The sequence below is a fragment of the Thalassophryne amazonica genome, chromosome 7 (assembly GCF_902500255.1).
Source record: "Thalassophryne amazonica chromosome 7, fThaAma1.1, whole genome shotgun sequence".
Classification (NCBI taxonomy): Eukaryota; Metazoa; Chordata; class Actinopteri; order Batrachoidiformes; family Batrachoididae; genus Thalassophryne; species Thalassophryne amazonica.
Window position 1 is genome coordinate 62,346,280 of NC_047109.1, and position 23,842 is coordinate 62,370,121.

At 41.5% G+C, this 23,842-nt stretch overlaps 1 protein-coding gene across 5 annotated transcripts in view; it reads right to left on the minus strand.

Annotated features, from left to right (window-relative positions):
• Nucleotides 1-1,482: 1,482 nt before the first annotated feature.
• The window catches only part of LOC117514031 (thrombospondin type-1 domain-containing protein 7A), a 602,038-nt gene continuing 579,678 nt past the window's right edge, over nt 1,483-23,842 (minus strand). For all 5 annotated transcript variants that reach the window (XM_034174316.1, XM_034174317.1, XM_034174314.1 and 2 more), the window contains 2 exons: nt 6,143-6,147; nt 1,483-1,493 (listed from right to left, as the gene is read on the minus strand). The gene's annotated coding sequence lies outside the window, so the exon portion shown is untranslated. The remainder of the gene's footprint in view (nt 1,494-6,142; nt 6,148-23,842) is intronic.

The following is a 23,842-nucleotide window of genomic DNA, read 5'->3' on the forward strand; positions in this document are numbered from 1 at the left end:
GTTATGTTTGGCTTGAAGACATATGATAATCACAGGGCTCTAACAGCTCAAGTGACGTCACCGAATGTTTTAGCATGGGCATGAAAAATAGTGACGCACTATCTAAGTAAAATTTAATTGGTCTAAGAGATATTTGTATAATATAATGGTATGAATTGGGCTTTTCTCTGTGTTCATGAGAAAAATAGTTTGGGCACAAACATTGATCCTGAGATGGGAAAAATGCAGCAAGTAAGGGCTGAAAATGTGGAATTTCCCTGAGGAAAGAAGTTGGAGTGAGTGAGTGCCCTTGTTTTTCCATCAAGGCTGATTGATAAAATGGTCTGAAGGAAAAGAAAAGCGGATCGGCATCAAAGAGGACAACACATAAACCACCATATCTGCTCTGTCTTACTCGGAATACTTTCCTGTACTTGAGCTGCCTTCCAGGATGTGATTCATGCATGGGCGTGGTGGCTCAGAGTCATAAATTAGAATAAGATACTTGGAGGTGTAGCTAGAGGTTAGAGTAAGTGTCTCATATCCAGCAGGTCACAGGTTTGATGCCACGGTATCCACATGTCCTTGGGGTGAAGCTCTAACTGCTAATAGCTGCCACACGTTAAGTCTGTAAGACAGCGGTCTCAAATTATCTGTGGGCCATGGGCAACGTTCTGTCCTCTCAGGGAGGGGATGCTGGGGGGTGATCTGAAAGGAAAAATATTTCATGGTGTGGATATATGGCATACGGCATATAGTATATGGAAATACACAGGAAATTTTGCTGAATAAAATTTACTCTGCTGGGATAACATTTGGTCCCGAACTAAATAGAGTGAAATACGAGGTCTGTGAGAAAAGTATCTGACCTTTTTATTTTTTTCAAAAACTATATGGATTTGAATCATGTACACTTGCATCAGACAAGCTTGAACCTTCGTGTGCATGCGTGACTTTTTTCACGCCTGTCGGTTGCGTCATTCGCCTGTGGGCAGGCTTTGAGTGAGCACTGGTCCACCCCCCTTGTCGGATTTTTATTGTCAGTGAAATGGCTGAGAGGCTGCCGCTTTTCTCCATGAATTTTTTTTCAGAAACCGTTAGAGACAGCCAGTTGGAAACCATTCGAAAGATTCAGATGGATTTTGGTGAAGATTCTGTCGGTATCACATGGATTAAGGACCATTAAAACTGGATTAAAAACGGCCCACGGTGGCGGAGGGCGCACCGCGCCCTGAGCGGCCATCAACAGGCTGGAACGAGCAGATCACTTCCAAATTTAAGGCTCTGTTGATGCAGGACGTCGTGTGATTAGCAGAGAAGTTTCAGAAGAGGTCGGGATCAGCACTTTATCGGCACATTCCACTGTTAAAGGAGATTTTGTAATGAAAGACGTGCGGATGGATTCGCGGGTCGGGATGCAGCCGCTCACAGCCGCTGGACAAACAACACCTCCGTCTTGGAAGTCTCACAGGACAAGTTGGAACATGCCCAGCTGTTAAACAATTTCTCGGAAACTCACTCGACTGAAAAGCCATCAAAAGCCGTCTGAATCTTCTGAATGGTTTCCAACACGGAGGTGTTTTTTTTTTTTGTTGCGCGCAATGAGCCAACGCGCGAAATCCTCCACACGTCTTTCATTACATAATCTCCTGTAACAGTGGAATGTGCCACAAAAGTGCTATGTCCAGCTCTCTTGCCATTTCTGTGGTAGTCACACGATGTCCCGGATCAACACAGCGTTCAGTTTAGAAATGATCTGGTCGTTCCAGCCTGTCGATGGCCGCTCGGTGCGCCGCGCGCCCTCCGCCGCTGTGGGCCATCTTTAAAAAGGTTTTAACACTCCTTAATCCGTGTGACGCCAACAGAACCTTCACCGAAATCCATCTGAATCTTTCGAATGGTTTCCAACTGGCTGTCTCTAACAGTTTCTGAAAAAAAATTCATGGAGCAAAGCGGCAGCCTCTTAGCCATTTCACTGACAATAAAAATCCGACGAGGGGGGTGGACCAGTGCTCACTCAAAGCCTGCCCACAGGCGAATGACGCAACTGACAGGCGTGAAAAAACTCATGCATGCGCACGAAGGTTCAAGCTTGTCTGATGCAAGCGCACATGATTCAAATCCATATAGTTTTTGAAAAAAATAAAAAGGTCGGATAGTTTTCTCACAGACCTTGTATACTCTACCACAGGGTTAAATCAACTCTTATTGGAGTAAAACCACTTGCATTGACTGGACGGTATCGAGGACCGAACGGTCCACCCTAAAATTCTGTCAGCCCTGCCTTCACTGCGCATGTGCCATCAGCCGCGGTTCATTGATTAACAGTGGCGGCTGGTGAAAAAAAATCTTGGTGGAGCTGGTGTGCCAATAGATTTCCCTGCCTAGTCCAGTACAGGCATTCAAATGAACAGTCGGAAAATTACAATTCCGCAATAATCAATTCTTATCATATACCTATAAATGATATGCTAATATGATTGGATAAAACACTAAAGAATAAATAGCAATACACCCTTTTCATGAACAGGTAATATTTTTCACACCACCCGAGTAATCAGCCAATCCGGACAGTGGAGCGGCACCACGACGAAGAGGCGCAGTCAGAGGAACTGGTGAGTCACTTAACAGTGGTGGGCACACTTCCGATAATCCGATAACAGATCATTATCGGATTATCTTTTTAGATAAATTTAGAAACCATCATCGGACTAATTATCTTCCGATGAATTACCGTCCCATAACGTACTAAACTAAGCTGAACAGTGAAAAACATTTTCAAAACTGTTAAAGCTGTTGAAACCTACCTGTTAAAAGTTTCTTAATAAGCATGTTCTACCCTCTGCAAACAGAAACCACTCTATTGTCTATAAGCAAAGGCGAACCGGTCACCAAAAAAAAGAGCCATTTCCTTTAACACCATACTAATATAATTGCAATGTCACCAAGTCATCCAGAGGCATACATGTTTAACGTATGGTTCAAATTTTAACCACTCATTTTAGACAAGTTATTTAAAATTATTGTCATGTCTGAAGTTTATAAAGTGCAAATATCAGGTATATGTTTTTGTTTTAAAGTAATGTGCTAATTTTTAAGGTTTTGTGAGCACATGTTGTGCCAGGCAGCAATGCATTATGGGTAGCATAAGGTAATCTCAGACGTTCACGACAGGACAAATGCATTTCAGACACTCTGTTCACAGATAACAGCATTAAACTCTAGTGCCTAAAACTCTCGTGAATATATTCTCTGGGTTTATAGACGTTAGTGTATTTGTGTTTGTTAAATTCCATGCATCTTAAATGTAGCAGACACGGATTATCTGGAATTTTGTTTGACATTTTTTCAAGGCGGCTACTGCCATCTACTGGCCAGGAATGTTCATGGCAGTATTAAATGTCTGGGTACCTGGCTGCTCTCAAAGTGTTGGTATTGTCCATTGTCCAGGCGCTTTTTGTGTGCATATATTTGTTAACTTTGTATTCTAAAACTACGGTTAGAAGTAATTCCAACTCTTTATCGGTCCACACAAACGAGGTTGGCGCCATGTTTTTAGTTTTTGTGGAAGTGACGACAAGGGAATAAGGCTCCTGATTGGATAGAATTTTAATCAGTACCGCCACCCAAAGGTTTGGCAGACTAATTACAACACATTTATATGGTTTGATGTGGATGGATTTTTTTTAAACGACGTAGTGTGGATGAAGTTTTTTCCCCAAACTGAAAGGGTAAGACATTCGGTTTTACAAATACCCGACAACGTGTGTACATGGCCTTATGTCTGTGAAAGGCACTATATAAATAAATTTACTTACTTACTTACTAATATTGAGTGCACGTTTTACAACATCATAAAAGTTTTAAAACATGCAATTGCGATAGACACTTCCAGGGCTCCGTAAAAATGCCTGTTTTTACGAATAAAAATGGAATATTTTACAAAAGCACATTTATCTTTAAACTAACACACGACACACGTCACATTAACGTGTTGGTTTACATAATGGATTACTGAACCAATCACTGTTTAGCACTTTTACCCAGAATGCTTTGCGGTCTGTGTTTGTTACAAAACCTCAGAATTAGTGCCTTATTCAACATTAAAAGATATATGTTATATTTTAACTTTGTACAAATGACAGAATTGACATTAATGGAGTTATTCTATCAGTATTTTCAAAAAACCATAAGATAGTATGACTTTATTTTTCAAGACCTCCGCCTGACTGGAGTGTTGAAATTGATAAAGAGCTGGCCTTATGGCTGTTCTCAGTGTGCCTCTGTGATGTGAGCGCTGTTGTAAACAAGAGCTTCCAGCAGCGGCAGAATGTTGAAAGAAAAATGATTATGATTAGTAAAGAGTTGATTTCGTGGGTGCTCTCAGGATTTGTCTGTGCTGTTTCCTGCAGGAGGCAGCATAGTCAAACATTCTTGATTATTCTTTAGGTCTTTTACTGCTTTAGACGCTTTCAAAAACGATTGTGTTAAAAATCAATTTCAGCTCTTTAGTAACTGCAAATGTCCCATAGACAACACCGGAATTTATCGATTATCTGTAACTTCCGATACATTTTTGGGTGGTTTATCGGTTTATCTTTATCAAAGATAACTTTTCAGTTATCTGTTATCAAAGTTAATTTTTTGGTTATCTGTGCCCACCACTGACTATTAATAATTTCTTACGTGTCCAACCTCGTAGATTGATCGTTAAAATTGAATTCGTTAGTTCTAAAAGCCATTATAATTATTTATAGGAATACGTTCTTTTTTTCTACTAAGGTTTGAACTTTGAGTGTTTACACAGGAGAGAAAAGTGAGAAAATGTTAATGCCTGTTTGAGAAAAGTGTATAAAGTGTGTAGTGAGGGGTTTTACAGCCTTAAAACATCTACGTATAATAAACTGTAAAAAATAACGCTGACTACTTCGCGGATTTCACCTATCGCGGGTTATTTTTAGAACGTAACTCCCTTTCGCGGCCTCGCAGTTTTGCAGATTTTTTTTTTTGTGCAATTTTGCATGCTTTTTTTTTTTTTTTTTAACAGCACATTGTGTTCTGCGTCCTTATCAGGCAGGCTGGTCACGGCATCGCAATTGCTTTCACTGCCTCCGATGCGCTTACTGAGTCTGCGGGCTCGGTTAGCGCCACAGCGGGCGACTCACACCGCCCACCTGTCTGCTGTGCCGAGCTGCATCCAACTCCAGCACTAGGTCCAGAGACTACTCTCGCTGTTTTGATGTGCAGCGCCCACTGCATGGTCTCGGTAACTGCAGAGCTCCTTGGCCATGACTTGGATTCTTTGCGGGTCCCGCATCCGTACCCCCGGAGGCAGTGAGCGAAGGGAGAGCACGTGCATTGAGTTCTGCATGCATTTATCATTTATAGGTATATGATGAAATCGTTATCAAGTTGTTTTACAGTTATCAAGGTGAACAACTTGATAACTGATAATATCCTTCTCAAAATCAACAGTTTCACAGATAAAGTTAACCATTTACAGCTATATTAGGCCTCTTTTATAATTTGGAAAAGAATAGTATCAAATACAGTACAACACTCAAATTCTTGAGCAAGGAACATTTCACCATAGTACACCAAACTGTACTGCACTGCCATTATCTTCAGTCAAACAGATCATAGGGTTCACAATGATACCCCCTGAACAGAATAGAAAACATCACCAAACCTGATCAAAAGACAAAACAAGACAGGACATGCAGGCTGGAAAGTGAAATACATTCAACAATCTGGCAGCGAGCTGTGAGACTGTGAGGGCTTAAATACCTGGTGGTGTAATTAGTGGAACAATATGCAGGTGTCACTGAAAGTTCTGGAGGCGGGTGTAACTAGTGAACAAAGATTACGCATGGTGCAAGATAGTGAAGGCAGGAAAACACAGAGTGGAATGATGAAAGAGACAAAGACACGTGAGCGGGTGCAATTGTGGAAGTGGATGAAAACACAGAGCAGACAGAAACAAAGAGAGAGACAAAGAGACAATGGCAGGTGCAGTGATGTGGAATGGGAACACATGATTCAAAACCCGAAGACAGAATAAAATGCAACTATGAACTCGACCAGGACAGAGCATGAACATGAGAACTAAAAGTGGACCAAAATATAATAAGTACAAACACAAGATTACATGAGAACTGAAAACAAAACCTGACATTATAGCATAACTGAAATAACAAATGAATTGAGCAAAATAAACAAGTGATAAACTAAAGATCAAAAAGACAAACTGGCTGAACAAAACTAGAATGGAACTGAACAATGGCTAAAGTATGAAAAGTAACAAAGAAACAAAGTGACAAAGCAAGATGGAACAGAATAAACACATCCAGTGACTACAGAATAGTACAATAAATAAAATGAGATACTGAAGGTAAATAATAACAAAAACCTGTGACTAAAGCATAATACAAAAATGTAATAAACAGAACTAAACTAAGACTGGAGTAACTAAGTGCACTGAATAAAGAGAATGTTTGAACCAACTTTAATAAGTGTTACAATTTGTAAAAACCTGAATGAATTAAGTTGTTTGAACTTAAGTTATTCAGGTTTTTACAAATTGTAACACTATTTTAAGTTTTAAGTTTTAAGTCAAACATTCTCTTTTTTCAGTGTGACCAAGAGTGAACAAATACAAAGATGAACAGAAACAAAACCAATGATAACATGAGCATGACAAGACATGGATAAAACACAGAAGGCTCAGAATACAAACATGGATACGAGTCCATACCTATGACAGACGGTCCTAAGGGCTGGATCATGACAGCTGCATACGATGTCTGTAGCGATTGATGGGAGATATGACTAAAAATGTCATGATATATTTTCTATATTAAATTGGTATTGACATATATCATGAGACATAATTTAACAATAATGGTGCCAGTTTGAAAATGATCCTGTTAAAGACAGAAATGCTAAAATACCAGAGGGTTCATAGTTGAGCTGTTGACCTTTATTGTATTTTTTATTTTTGGAAGTGCTTTGTATATAAAGTTAGAAAGTGTTACAAAAAAGTGTTGCACTTGTTAAAATAATAATAATTAATTATTATTATTAACAACTGCAAGTTGTATTTGTGAGAAATTCCTTCCTTCCTTACTTAAAACTCAAAAACTGTGAAACACTCAAAATCAATTTTTTTATACATTAGTACTGGGAGGTCAAAGCTCTGCATGCCAAAATAAATAAATAAATAAATAAATAAATAAATAAATAAATAAAATTTAAAAAATCATCCATTATTGACATTTATAAATGCCTTTTTTTTTTTCCATCTTTTTTTTGAAAAGTGAATTTTGGGGGTTTCAAATAGGAAATGTACCAGAAGCCCTGAAATGCTCACAGCACCCTCAAGATGGCAAAATAAGCTACTCAAATGCACAGCAAAGTCTCACCAATTTATTCATATGAAAACTTATCCGGTTGTTAAGCTCTGACATAACGCATCACGTGAAAAACTGTTTCTGGGTCCAAAGACCTGCGAGTTTACAATTAAAGTTACGTCTGTATGATCCTTTTAAGGATCTACAGTTTAAGTTTAGTTTATGTTTACAGTGTGCGCAAACCTCCGTCCCGCCGTTCTCCACCTCCACCTCCGTTAACCGCATTCGTTTTCTAAGGTAAGAAACTCTTAATAAAACTTTTTTTCCTTTTAATTTATATATTTTATTATGCACAGGTAAAATATACATGTCTGTTTGTTCATAAAAAAAAAAATACTACAATAAACAGGATGTTAAAGTGCAAACTTCACTTTCCTCCCAAACGACATGAACAGCAAGTGATCGCAGCTCACAGCAACTCCCATTGAAAATAACGGAGAAATAACCTGAGCTTCTGGCATTTTTACATAAAACAAATGCAATAACATGTAAAAACCCAGTTAATATATCCAGGAGAGTTTTAGGCACAATATACAGTACAAAGAGTTTTATGTTGCGATGTTAATGCTGTTGTCCGTATGCAACAGTTTAAGTGCAGCCTGATCAGAGCGTTTCAGTGCAGTTCTCAATGTTAATGGCAGCGCACCTTTTTTGTTTGGAGCCGGAAGTTGAAAATCACATGATGCGTTACATCACACTTAACATCTGGATAGCTTTTGGTAAAAATAAGATGGGCTGACAGCCAAAAGTCAACTTACAGTTGTGTCCCTTGCCTGTATGGAAATCTTACTTATTATTGTTATTATTATTATTACTGTAGCAGTAAAGCATATATAGGGCTTCTACTATTAAAATTCAGGCTGTTTCTTCTTGCGTATTGGTCAATGGCGTCATCGGTGTGTGGAAAAGATATGCCAAACTCTGCTCACACAACAGTCTCCATGTATTTTGTTGCACTGCTGCAAGCATCAGCATGACTGTAACCTAAGTCAGAATTTCAATACATCCACTTGGGGAATGATTCACAATATTAATACCAGCATTTTGGCATCAAAATTAATCCTATATCTTGAAAATAACCCCCCACCCCTTGAATGTAACAAAGTATGGTCTATTTTCAATTATCAGGCTATTCCGCCATGTGTAAAGTTTGCCCATGCTCTTCAAAAACTTTATAAACACAATTCTTTCACAAAGGTTTTATTTCAGTCACACTGTGTGAATAACAGAACTTAGGAGGATGCCATGCTCTTCAAAAACTTTAAAAACATAAACCACTGTCAAATTCTTTAGCCTGAGATCTTGTTTTTGACTTGGTTATGACACTTGATTTACTACAACTTGCCATGCTGTGACTTGAAATTACATGTGTAATTGCATGATCACTGTAATAATATCAGTACTTACACTCAACAAAAATATAAACGCAACACTTTTGGTTTTGCTCCCATTTTGTATGAGATGAACTCAAAGATCTAAAACTTTTTCCACATACACAATATCACCATTTCTCTCAAATATTGTTCACAAACCAGTCTAAATCTGTGATAGTGAGCACTTCTCCTTTGCTGAGATAATCCATCCCACCTGTGCCATACCAAGATGCTGATTAGACACCATGATTAGTGCACAGGTGTGCCTTAGACTGTCCACAATAAAAGGCCACTCTGAAAGGTGTAGTTTTATCACACAGCACAATGCCACAGATGTCGCAAGATTTGAGGGAGCGTGCAATTGGCATGCTGACAGCAGGAATGTCAACCAGAGCTGTTGCTTGTGTATTGAATGTTCATGTCTCTACCATAAGCCATCTCCAAAGTTGTTTCAGAGAATTTGGCAGTACATCCAACCAGCCTCACAACCGCAGACCACGTGTAACCACACCAGCCCAGGACCTCCACATCCAGCATGTTCACCTCAAAGATCGTCTGAGACCAGCCACTCGGACAGCTGCTGAAACAATCGGTTTGCATAACCAAAGAATTTCTGCACAAACTGTCAGAAGCCGTCTCTGGGAAGCTCATCTGCATGCTCGTCTTCCTCATCGGGGTCTTGACCTGACTCCAGTTCGTCGTCGTAACCAACTTGAGTGGGCAAATGCTCACATTCGCTGGCGCTTGGCACGTTGGAGAGGTGTTCTCTTCACGGATGATGCGAAGGAGATGTGTTGCACTGCATGAGGCAAATGGTGGTCACACCAGATACTGACTGGTATCCCTTTCAGAGTGGCCTTTTATTGTGGGCAGTCTAAGGCACACCTGTGCACTAATCATGGTGTCTAATCAGCATCTTGATATGGCACACCTGTGAGGTGGGATGGATTATCTGAGCAAAGGAGAAGTGCTCACTATCACAGATTTCGACTGGTTTGTGAACAATATTTGAGGGAAATGGTGATACTGTGTATATGGAAAAAGTTTTAGATCTTTGAGTTCATCTCATACAAAATGGGAGCAAAACCAAAAGTGTTGCGTTTATATTTTTGTTGAGTATATGTAGCTTTTGTGACTTCTCTAAAACAAGTACTACCAAGTCAGGAGCATTATATATCATAAACCTGAATGTTGTGTTCACTGCAGGGTTCATCAAAACTAATCATGAAGTCAAAACAATTACATTCTAATATTTTGAAAGATGTTAAAATTACAGTATATATTGCAGTTTTCTTTTTTGCATAGGGTGGGGCTTTTTGTCATGGTAGACACCCACTTCCTATATGAAATATCTCCCAAATTACACAATGCACAATCTCTGAAGTGGATGTAAGCATATTTGGGGAAAAAAAAATTTTCTACCATTACCACCTCCTGCTACTAAGATAACCTTTTTTGTCAATAATTTCCTCAGCTTTGGAGAATGATGCAAGCTTACTTTCACAGTTGCTTTTCTGTGCCCCTCGGCCCCCCCCCCCCCCCCCCCCTCGCTACACATGACATCGGCACCCGGTTGGCTTAGTTGTTTGTTGGGAGCTCCTGGGGCGTGCACACTAACATTCCCATGTCTTGTAAATCACTTCAGAGCTGTTATCTGGTTACAAAAACATCATTTCTAATTTTAGAAGTGTTTATTTTTTGCTAACTTCTACAAAACATATGAGAAGCATATTAGACTCATATAGAAACACAAATGTTTCAAAGTATTTTCATTTATGTGAAATCATTTTGTTTGAGCAAACAACAAGCTGCCTATTCACTTGGATTGGCAGTCGCCGTGTCGCATTGCTCAGTATTTGCATAAAATGGACTTCAAGTCAGACCGACTGTTGTCTTTTGCCACTGCAAAATGCACACTCTGAAATTGAATAAGCAAGTCGTCACGTCCTGTCGCATGCAACCCATGTGACCGTAGCTTTATCTATGAATAGACTGCATTTATATAGCGCTTTCCATTTGCATCAGACGCTCAAAGTGCTTTACAATAATGCCTCACATTCACCTCAGTGTCAGGCTGCTGCCATGCAAGGTGCCCACTACATACCGGGAGCAACTAGGGGATTAAGGACCTTGCCCAAGGGCCCTTAGTGATTTTCTGGTCAGGCTGGGATTTGAACCAACAATATTCTGGTCTCAAGCCCAATGCTTAACCACTAACCATCACCAACCACCTTAACCATCACCTCCTTTAGGAAGGTGATGGTCCTCTCTCTCTCTCTCTCTCTCAGTTTTAAGCTTGCAATTTGATGTTAACCTCAGAGACAAAACTCAACTATTTAGCACCACCTAGAGGATCTGGTGTATATAAGCATCAACCAATGAGCTGTACAGAGCTTGAAGGCACTTTTTCTGCTATATTCTGTCATAGATACAAACATTTTCCCATTTAATTTAAATAGAGTTAATCCAGAGATTCTTCTGTTTCTTTGTTTTTTCCCACTCTTTCTTTGTCTTTGGTGGTGCATGGAGGCTGGACAGCTTGAATGCATCGCTGAAGATCAAAAATCCTAAGAAGGTAGTTGTCTAGAAGAGCGACAAGATAAACACCTTCATGAGGATGTCACCTAAAAAAGTCAACCAGAAGATGGAGGCGAATAAAGAGAAGTGCACGGCACAAGTGGAAGCTCAGACTGAGAAATTCAAAGATAAGGTAAAGTTACAGCGGTGCATGTCACATTCATATTTAATGCTGAGGAATCTCAAATCACTAACGATAGACGTGTGAGTCTTGTCTTTTAAATGATGCTAACAGAGGAAGAAGTGAAAGAGAACAGGAAGGTGGTAGAAGAAGAGGATCTGATTTGTTACTCATCGTTGGCAAAGATTTGCTATATTCTTTCCTTCTTGATGGTGTTTGTTGTGTAAAATGTGAATATATTTTTCAGTCACCATTAATAATCATGTGTTACATTTGTTGTCTATAGGTGGATGTTTGTCCGGGACCCTTAACTGGAGTAAGCAGTTGACAATGACTGAGTGAGTGAGGTTGACATTTGTTCTCTTCTGGATTTGTCTTTGTCAGCTGGCATTTTGTGGTTATGGAATTTCATTTGTGGGTTTTATGTTGGAGGATCATTCATTGAAGGCTGTGGTTAGATTTTAATCGTTTCTGTTATGATGTGTGAGGAATTGCTCAAATTTTAATTTTAATTTACTTTTACATTTAATGAAATATAATGAGGTCATATTGTGCCAATGGAACATTACTTAACTCATTGAGTGCCAGCCATTTTCAAAGTTCAGAACATCCCAGTGCCAGGATTTCTTCAGCATTTGAGTATTTTTTCAAGACCCATAGAAAATTGAGTTCTATGTCCATGTCAACAACAAACATACCACAAGAAAAGAAAAGAGAAGAAAAGAAAGGGGCTCAGTGATGCGTCTTTGGTGCGGGGCGTTACTATCGGAAAAGACGCGTTTTAGAGTCAGTGGCATCGAGTGAGTTAAAAACGTAAAGCTGTACTGCCTTTCAAATTTCACAAAACTGACAAAATTTAGTTTCTACTGAAATACAAGCATTATAATATTGGTTTGTTTTTGAAATGTGTTTCGAAATTATAGCTCATTTTAATGATGACAGCACAATTATGTGGGGGGAATTCCATCCATCCATCCATCCATCCATTTTCTTCCGCTTGCCACAGGGTGTGCACGCTAAGATCCATAAGATGTCTTGTAAATCACTTCAGAGGTATTATCTGGTTACAAAAACAGCATTTGTAGATTTAGAAGTCATCATTTCTTTTAAACCTTTCCAAAGTGTATATGAAACATATTGGATTTATACCAAAGTAAACAGTTTTGGAGCGTTTTCTGCCATGTTGGATTGTTTAATTTGCGCGAGCAGCCAGCACAGATGACCATGCATCTCTACTCTGATTGGCTGTTGCCATGTGCTTCACAGCATTGGCTGTTGCCATGTGCTTCCCAGCATCACTCATGTAAGTTGGGGGAAACCCCGACGTAATCTGTGATGTCACAATCACAGACGTGATGTGTCGCTGCCATAGGTAGTTCAAACATGTTCTGTTCTTTTGAAAGTTTCCCCATTCAGGAGAACCATTATTTTTTTAGACAACATGAATTTTGATGATATTGGCAATGTCATATTATGAATCCCCTATTTAAAGGCTGATACATAAAATGATAGTGGTGCCAAAGAAATTTTAAATGTGGTCAGAATTTTATCATAAATATAACCAAAATCTCACAATTAGGCCCCATGAAAAAACATTAGTTTATCATCCTTCTTGTTGTTGTCCATGCGGCTGCTCCTGTTTTGTTTGGGGTCACCAAAGCGGATAGAACCAGATCTGCATTGGTATTTGGCACAAATGCCGGATGCCCTTCCTGACGCAACACCAGTGTTACCTGGAGAAACAGACCGGCTGCTTAGTTTATCATCCTTGACATCAGAAAAAAGTGATGAGGGCGGGCAGTTTTTATTTTTTCTTATAAACAGGTACATATCCACAGCAGTACAGAGTGAGGGGTGGTGATGCCTGATGAGCTGGCAGAAGGAATTATTTGAGCCGTCGTATGCATTGTTCATCCTATCTTCTTCCTGCAATGTGACCTGATGCATGTTCCAGATGGAGATGCTGAACATTGGTGGAATGCTGCGGACAAGCAGTGGTGGCGAAGGGGCTCCAGGCTGTACTGGTCCTTCCTGAACACGCCGGAAGGTTCCGCTTGCGTACACTGAATCGAAGTAGTCGATGAAGTCCTCCATCCCGTCTGGTGTGTGCTCCTTCAGATAAGCCATGCCATCTTACACCTTGTCTTCTGGAAGGATGACCAGCCCATCAAGCATCCCACAGAAGTGATATTTAATGTTTTATGTAATATAACAGGCTTTATATATATATATATATATATATATATACACGTATATATATATATATATATACACTCAACAAAAATATAAACGCAACACTTTTGGTTTTGCTCCCATTTTGTATGAGATGAACTCAAAGATCTAAAACTTTTTCCACATACACAATATCACCATTTCCCTCAAATATTGTTCACAAACCAGTCTAAATCTGTGATAGTGAGCACTTCTCCTTTGCTGAGATAATCCATCCCACCTCACAGGTGTGCCATATCAAGATGCTGATTAGACACCATGATTAGTGCACAGGTGTGCCTTAGACTGTCCACAATAAAAGGCCACTCTGAAAGGTGCAGTTTTATCACACAGCACAATGCCACAGATGTCGCAGGATTTGAGGGAGCGTGCAATTGGCATGCTGACAGCAGGAATGTCAACCAGAGCTGTTGCTCGTGTATTGAATGTTCATTTCTCTACCATAAGCCGTCTCCAAAGGTGTTTCAGAGAATTTGGCAGTACATCCAACCAGCCTCACAACCGCAGACCACACCAGCCCAGGACCTCCACATCCAGCATGTTCACCTCCAAGATCGTCTGAGACCAGCCACTCGGACAGCTGCTGAAACAATCGGTTTGCATAACCAAAGAATTTCTGCACAAACTGTCAGAAACCGTCTCAGGGAAGCTCATCTGCATGCTCGTCGTCCTCATTGGGGTCTCGACCTGACTCCAGTTCGTCGTTGTAACCGACTTGAGTGGGCAAATGCTCACATTTGCTGGCGTTTGGCACGTTGGAGAGGTGTTCTCTTCACGGATGAATCCTGGTTCACACTGTCCAGGGCAGATGGCAGACAGCGTGTGTGGCGTCGTGTGGGTGAGCGGTTTTCTGATGTCAATGTTGTGGATCGAGTGGCCCATGGTGGCGGTGGGGTTATGGTATGGGCAGGTGTCTGTTATGGACGAAGAACACAGGTGCATTTTATTGATGGCATTTTGAATGCACAGAGATACCGTGACGAGATCCTGAGGCCCATTGTTGTGCCATACATCCAAGATCTGTTGTATGGCTGGCTGGGGGGCCTGGCTGCCTTTTTGTTTTTCCTTCCAGGTGGCTTGCATTTGGGACTGAGTGGCTGTGTTGCTGAGGTTATCAGGACCTCACCCTGATCACCTGCGGCTCGTCAGGACTCACAGCTGTGGTGCATCTATATGGATTGGAACATGGTGGCATTTAAGACTGGAGTATACAGTGTGTATTTGCCAGAGACTCGACCTTGTGACCAGACGGGTGAGATCGTCGTCTCGGGAGCCATCTCATCATCAGTGGATGCAGAGAACGTCCAGGGTTTGATGCACGGTCTGTGAAAGAGGAGGGGGTGAGGTCTCACGCTCGTCAGCACACTTCCTGAGGTACGTTAGATTTTGTGACTAACGTTTATACAGTCAGTAAATGTGGTGTCCCTCACACCTTATTATATTGAGCTGTACGTTAGTCAAGTATCGGCTTCCACTGCAGTGGAGTTTTGTGAACTGGATGTTCCATGCCTGCAGGTTGGGAAGTTGATTAGTAATTAAGCCAGGAAGTGTTTGCTGTTTATGTACACCTTTGAGTGGTCTCTCTGTGTGTAGAGTGTGGACTCACATAATGGTTCCTTCTTTCACAGACTCGGTTTGTTGCGGCCACCTGGGGGGTGTCGGCGGGGTCCTTGGGTCCGAACGGCTTCTGGCTCCGGACCGTTAGCACTGCTGGGAGCGCACCGTATCACCACCACACCAGACCGCACACTCTTTTGTTGTTTTGTATCACATCACTGTTATGTATTAAATTCAGTTAGCCTTTGTACCATGCTCTGCTTATTTCATACTGGGTCCTTCAAACGCTGGTCGGTTCTCCGAGCTGCGTCCGACACATAACAGTAGTCTCTGGCCAAACATCACGGACCCAGCGGTAGCAGAGACGGTAACGCGCCGGGAAGGCGGCAGCAGACGTTCAGTAGTTATCCGGATCAGTTGCGGGTGCTCTCCGCCCGGATGGTGTGTGTTTGAGACCCATTGCTGAATACTGATTTGTGCTCTCTTGCAGCCGTGTTCCTGTGTTGTGCCTTAAACGTGGGTCGTGGTGGAGTGTGACTGGCGACGGCTTCGCGTCACGCTCCGACCGGATAAGAGGTTTAAACGGGAGCTGCAAGAGTGTGTCTGTAATGGGTGCACGCACACGGCGGAGCTCTGTGGCACGGGTCGCTGAGCTTCCTGTGTTACAGTTGTAGCCCCGTTTCCCCGGATAAAGATAACTACTGCGTCTGTTGTATCAGCTCCGGCGTTATTTAGTTGAGCACATTTTGGTTGTGTGTTGCACACAGCTGCGCACGGAGATGCAGCTCGTTTGTTTTTTGTCACCAAAGGGGTTTTTTTTCATTGTTAGCACTTTGGCTCCCTCTTTTGGTGACTTAGTCACATTACCGTTAAGCTCTTAAGTTAGAACAGGTGTGTTCGATTTGTTTGAGCTTAACGGTATACGTCACTGATTTGTTTTGTGTTAGTTCATTTCGTGTGGGTGTTTTTTGAGTTGGTTTTTGTGTGGGATTTATTTTTTTCTTTTCCACTGTTTGTGTCTGGGGTTGTGACCCTGCAGCCTGTCTAAGAAAAAAAAAAAAAAAAAAAAAAGACCCAAACAACTGTATGTTGGTCTGTTAGTCTTTCTTTTTATTTCTTTTTGTTTCACCTCCCCAGGGTTTGATGGGACGGTCCCCTGGGGGGTGATGGGGTGGTACTTGGGTCTTTTTTTCTTTTTTTTTGTTTGTTTTTGTTATGCCCTCTCTTCTCCTCTGACTCCAGCCGGGTGAGCCGTAGTGTCGGCGTTGCTGGAGGGGTGCAGTTTGGTTGTGCTGGGCATTTCCCAGGTAGCCTCTGCACCCGGGAGGGGGAGGGGGGGTTTGGGGTATTTTCTTTTTCTTCCCTCTCTTCTCCTCTGGCTCCAGCCGGGTGAGCCGTAGTGTCGGCGTTGCTGGAGTGGTGCAGTTTGGTTATACTGGGCGTTTCCCGGGTAACCTCTGCACCTGGGGGGGGGGGTGTTTTTTGATTCCCTGTTCCACCTCCGGCTTCAGCACGCCTTTGGCCGTCTGCCATCGGCGTGGCTGAGGTTTGGGGCAGTGGGATATACCCGCAGCTAGTGGCTGGTGTAGAAGTCGGAGGAGTGGCGCCGTTTGTGCCGTTTGCCATAACCGCTGTTCCACTCCTCCCGGTTGGCTTCTGGGGTATAGTCACGGTTGGTGACACTGGACGTGCTTCCAGTTTCCACTGCGCCAAGGGGGTGGGGTTGGGGTTGTTTTGTTTGTATGTTTTTTTTTTCTCTCTTCTTGTTTTTCCCCCCAGTTTCCGCCCTCAGGGTTTGACTGTGGTGTCCTCTGGGGGGGAAAGGGCTGTGGGTCCATCTAGCCATAGACGGCCGGGGCTGGGTCCGTTGGTCATGAGGGGAGGCATCTCCTGGGGTTGACGAGTGGTCCTCTGGGAGGCGCTGGGAGTCCCCGTGGGTGACGTTGGATCCCAGAGGGACCTCGGCTGTGGTTATTACTCCTGGAGCTGGCGGGAAGTCCTCTCGGGGGTATTGGTCCCTACATGTCGTTTGGGGGGGGGGGGGGTTTAGCACTTTTATTTGTAAGCTTAAGTTTGGGGTTTTTCTTTTCTCCTCTTCCCGGGGTTTGATGGGACGGTCCCCTGGGGAGGGGGGGTGTTTTGGTTGTTTGTGTTTGTCTTTTTGTTTTATGACTAAAGACCGAACATGGTTGGATAAAGGCTGACCGCACAGGTTTAAGAACTCCTGGCCACACCTGTGCTAAGTGACTGACTGAAACAAAGGCAAGGATGCAGCCAGAGGAGAGGACATCAACCATTCTGTTGGAAGACGAATGCAGATGCGGTTTCCAGCCATGGTCCCTGGAGGGGGGTGTTTCTCCTGGGCCAGGTTTGTGTGGTCGCCGGGAGGCTTCCCGTGAGGGTGGGGTACTGTTGTATGGCTGGGGGGCCTGGCTGCCTTTTTGTTTCTGTCTTTTGTTTTTCCTTCCAGGTGGCTTGCATTTGGGACTGAGTGGCTGTGTTGCTGAGGTTATCAGGACCTCACCCTGATCACCTGCGGCTCGTCAGGACTCACAGCTGTGGTGCATCTATATGGATTGGAACATGGTGGCATTTACGACTGGAGTATACAGTGTGTATTTGCCAGAGACTCGACCTTGTGACCAGACGGGTGAGATCGTCGTCTCGGGAGCCATCTCATCATCAGTGGATGCAGAGAACGTCCAGGGTTTGATGCACGGTCTGTGAAAGAGGAGGGGGTGAGGTCTCACGCTCGTCAGCACACTTCCTGAGGTACGTTAGATTTTGTGACTAACGTTTATACAGTCAGTAAATGTGGTGTCCCTCACACCTTATTATATTGAGCTGTACGTTAGTCATGTATCAGCTTCCACTGCAGTGGAGTTTTGTGAACTGGATGTTCCATGCCTGCAGGTTGGGAAGCTGATTAGTAATTAAGCCAGGAAGTGTTTGCTGTTTATGTACACCTTTGAGTGGTCTCTCTGTGTGTAGAGTGTGGACTCACATAATAGTTCCTTCTTTCACAGACTCGGTTTGTTGCGGCCACCTGGGGGGTGTCGGCGGGGTCCTTGGGTCCGAACGGCTTCTGGCTCCGGACCGTTAGCGCTGCTGGGAGCGCACCGTATCACCACCACACCAGACCGCACACTCTTTTGTTGTTTTGTATCACATCACTGTTATGTATTAAATTCAGTTAGCCTTTGTACCGTGCTCTGCTTATTTCATACTGGGTCCTTCAAATGCTGGTCGGTTCTCCGAGCTGCGTCCGACACATAACAAGAACATCACCTCATGTTGCAGCAGGATAATGCATGCCCCATGTTGCAAAGATCTGTACACAATTCTTGGAAGCTGAAAATGTCCCAATTCGTGCATGGCCGGCATACTCACCGGACATGTCACCCATTGAGCATGTTTGGGATGCTCTGGACCGGCGTATACGACAGCGTGTACCAGTTCCTGCCAATATCCAGCAACTTCGCACAGCCATTGAAGAGGAGTGGACCAACATTCCACAGGCCACAATTGACAACCTGATCAACTCTATGCGAAGGAGATGTGTTGTACTGCATGAGGCAAATGGTGGTCACACCAGATACTGACTGGTATCCCCCCCCAATAAAACAAAACTGCACCTTTCAGAGTGGCCTTTTATTGTGGACAGTCTAAGGCACACCTGTGCACTAATCATGGTGTCTAATCAGCATCTTGATATGGTACACCTGTAAGGTGGGATGGATTATCTCAGCAAAGGAGAAGTGCTCACTATCACAGATTTAGACTGGTTTGTGAACAATATTTGAGGGAAATGGTGATATTGTGTATGTGGAAAAAGTTTTAGATCTTTGAGTTCATCTCATACAAAATGGGAGCAAAATCAATCAATCAATCAATCAATTTTATTTATATAGCGCCAAATCACAACAAACAGTTGCCCCAAGGCACTTTATATTGTAAGGCAAGGCCATACAGTAATTACGTAAAAACCCCAATGGTCAAAACGACCCCCTGTGAGCAAGCACTTGGCGACAGTGGGAAGGAAAAACTCCCTTTTAACAGGAAGAAACCTCCAGCAGAACCAGGCTCAGGGAGGGGCAGTCTTCTGCTGGGACTGGTTGGGGCTGAGGGAGAGAACCAGGAAAAAGACATGCTGTGGAGGGGAGCAGAGATCAATCACTAATGATTAAATGCAGAGTGGTGCATACAGAGCAAAAAGAGAAAGAAACACTCAGTGCATCATGGGAACCCCCCAGCAGTCTAAGTCTATAGCAGCATAACTAAGGGATGGTTCAGGGTCACCCGATCCAGCCCTAACTATAAGCTTTAGCAAAAAGGAAAGTTTTAAGCCTAATCTTAAAAGTAGAGAGGGTGTCTGTCTCCCTGATCCGAATTGGGAGCTGGTTCCACAGGAGAGGAGCCTGAAAGCTGAAGGCTCTGCCTCCCATTCTACTCTTACAAACCCTAGGAACTACAAGTAAGCCTGCAGTCTGAGAGTGAAGCGCTCTATTGGGGTGATATGCGCTTTGAATGACATATCCTGATCAAAATGACTCCAAGATTTCTCACAGTATTACTAGAGGTCAGGGTAATGCCATCCAGAGTAAGGATCTGGTTAGACACCATGTTTCTAAGATTTGTGGGGCCAAGTACAATAACTTCAGTTTTATCTGAGTTTAAAAGCAGGAAATTAGAGGTCATCCATGTCCTTATGTCTGTAAGACAATCCTGCAGTTTAGCTAATTGGTGTGTGTCCTCTGGCTTCATGGATAGATAAAGCTGGGTATCATCTGCGTAACAATGAAAATTTAAGCAATGCCGTCTAATAATACTGCCTAAGGGAAGCATGTATAAAGTGAATAAAATTGGTCCTAGCACAGAACCTTGTGGAACTCCATAATTAACCTTAGTCTGTGAAGAAGATTCCCCATTTACATGAACAAATTGTAATCTATTAGATAAATATGATTCAAACCACCGCAGCGCAGTGCCTTTAATACCTATGGCATGCTCTAATCTCTGTAATAAAATTTTATGGTCAACAGTATCAAAAGCAGCACTGAGGTCTAACAGAACAAACACAGAGAAGAGTCCACTGTCTGAGGCCATAAGAAGATCATTTGTAACCTTCACTAATGCTGTTTCTGTACTATGATGAATTCTAAAACCTGACTGAAACTCTTCAAATAGACCATTCCTGGTCTGTTTTAGCTGTTTAGCTGTTTTACAACTACCCTTTCAAGCAAAAACAAAAGTGTTGCGTTTATATTTTTGTTAAGTGTGTGTGTGTATATATATATATATATATATATATATATATATATATATATATATATATATATATATATATATATATATATATATATATGATAATGTGAGATAAGTCTAATGTGATATGTAAATGGTTGAGTATAATAAACAAAATAAACATTTTGTGATGTGAGCTTTTGTCTGTGCACCCACTTCGGTTGGTTGAGTCCAGGAATTCATTTAAATCCTGGATTTTAGTCTTGATCCAGGACAATCAAACCAAATCACTGATTCCTCTTTCAGCTTCTCAACAGCTGCAATCAGAGTATCCATTCACTTTGTAAAGATCACAGCATTATCCGCAAAGTCAAGGCCAGTCCACCTTTCCTTGCCAGCAAAGGCACCTAAGTTGTTGGTTTCCGGAACCCTACCAAGGACCGAGTCCAAGAAAGCACTGAACATTGTGGGAACCAGAACATCCCTGACAAAGCAAGTTTTCTCCTGGAAAAATTCTGTCCATAAACAGGAATAGACTTTGTCTAAACTTTAATAATTTTTAAGACACCTGGTAATGCACATTGGCTTTATGAAAAACTATAATTGCACGACTCATTTAGGATAAATATTTCCAAAGTACAGAAAAACACCCAAGCTTCTTGTCTGTATGGCACATGGTGTTTATCTTTGCTGACACCTAGTGGTGATTATTCATCATTGGGATCACCCCTGGATGGGTTAGTCGTTCCCCTTAACCAGTACTGAGATCTTTTCTGTGATTCAACAACCATCACTTAGTAGAGGAGGTGGATTATAACACCATCTGTCCCCCATCTACAGTGCAGTCCTGAAATCCCTTCCCAGGTCCAGTCAGTTCAGTCGCCCTTTTTCAAGCTCCAAAGAAGATTCATATTTATTTTAATCCTATTTAATGTCACCTGATATTTGACTCAATCCATAAAATATATGAAAAAGTATTATATTGTAATTAAATTATAATTCCAATATGAAATATTTGAACAAATTAGGTACATTAATGTGACTGAAAATACTAGTAAATGCTGTTTTAAATTTAAAAAATGATCAAAGTTATATACAGAGAACTTTGTAATTAAATTTTTATTTTGAAGTTTACACTGAAATATTTACATATTATGTACATTCATACATATCAATAATTATCTTTGGATTTTAACTCTCAAGAATAGTGTTCCCAGTGGCCTTTACATTCCCTCCTCTTTTTTTTTTTTTTAAATATAATAATAAACATCAACAAAAACAAAGAAAAAATAAAAATAAACAGGCAAATGAAAATATTAAGGGAGTAGCAGTAGAACAGTGGGTGTCATTATGTTGTTCCTTTTCAAATGTTCATGAAGTCCGTCCATGGTTTCCAGTGGCCCTCAAATTTGTTGTGGTTGTGTCTCAATGCAAATGTCAGTTTTTCCATCTGAGCAATGTCTTTGACAATATCTGTCCATTCTTCTGTGGTGGGTAATTTATCAGACATCCACTTCCTAGTTATTGTTTTCTTACAAGCAACCAACATATTCCACATATATTTTTTACAAATTCCCATAACACAATCAGGCCTTTTCCCTAAAAACATTAAAATTCAAAATTTAAAGGAGTCATTCCTAAGACTTTGTCAATAGTGCTCTTAATGTTTACAATAGTTTGGGACAACTCCAAAAAACATGATGGTGTCGAGCTTTTTTCATCCCACATATCCTCCAACATGATGTGTTGGAGGATATGAACCTCTTTGTGCTGGTGTTTTAAAGAAACGAATCACCCCTTCCATGCAAATTCCCTCCAAGTGACTGATGATGTACTTTTCCATAAAATGTCTAGGACTTTAGACCATTCGTCCATGTTCAATTCAAAATTACCTTCTTTTCCCCATTTTTCTTTAACATACATAGTGTTTTCACCTTTGATGTTTTGCAACTCATTATATAAATTTGAGACTAGTTTATCATTTGGAAGTGATTTATAAGATTTGAGTTAAATTGTTATAATTCAACATAGTGGTGTATAAGCATCTAGTTTGTTCATTTTGTCTACGTAGTGACAAATTTGTAAGAATCTATAGAAATCTTTGTTGTCAAGGTTTTATGTCTGTTTTAGATCTTGAAAGCTTTGCAGGCAGCCTTTACTGTATAAATCATCAAATTTTACTAACCCCCTTCCAATCCATGCCTTAAGGTTTTTGTCAGTCTTTGATGGGGTGAAGTCTTTGTCATATGCTATCCACCTAATCCTTAAACAAGTTTCATTCCAAGTCCTAAGTGCCGATTCTGTTCAAGTATTAATTTTATTCAAAAGATCTACATTTCCTATTACAGCCTGTATGGGAATATTATTTTGATATTCTATTTCTTTCCATTTAGCTACATATGATGGATTGCAAATGTCAATCAGTTGGTTTATTTGAGCTGCTCTGTAGTAATTTGTAACATTTGGAGTTTTTCCTTACCGCTGTTGCTCTGGGGGTTAGTAAGGTTAGAACTTACCTGTGTGAAGCGCCTTGAAGCAACTCTGTTGTGATCTGGCCCCTCCCTGAGCCTGGTTCTGCTGGAGGTTTCTTCCTGTTAAAAGGGAGGTTTTCCTTCCCACTGTAGAGAAGCTTGAATCTTCGACTGGACTGGGTTGCTTGACGCGAGGACGTTTTGCTTCAAATCGCAGAAGCTTCCTCAGCTAAAATTCTTGCTCTGGTGGTCTGACTTCTGTCTTGACTCTTGTAGAGAAGAATAATCAAAAAGTCACAAAAGCTGGAGCTTTAAACCTAACCAGACCCCTCCTACCGAGAGGCAGACTGCTATAGGCTAGTGACTAACCAATAGCTCTAATTAGCACCTATTGTGCTCTAGTTAGCACCCTCCTAATTACAGGGCACCTGCTTCCTTCCCACTGTCACCAAGTGTTTGCTCATAGGGGGTCGTTTTGACCGTTGGGGTTTTTCTGTAATTATTGTATGGCTTTTGCCTTACAATATAAAGCGCATTGGGGCAACTGTTTGTTGTGATTTGGCGCTATATAAATAAAATTGATTTGATTTGGCGCTATATAAATGAAAATATATTGAAAAAATTGAAATTGAAAAATTTGGAATCGAGAGGCCCCCTTTATTTTTTGGCCAATTGTAAAGTTTTATATTTAATCTTGGGCTTCTTCACCTGTCATATAAATCTAGAAAATAATTATCTATTTCTTGAAACAGTGTTTGGAGGTTCTGCAGGTACCATCTGAAATAAGTATAATAATTTAGGCAGTACAATCATCATTATTGCTTCGATCCTTTGCATAATGCCAAGGAAAGGAACCAGGTTCCACCTGTCTAAATCACT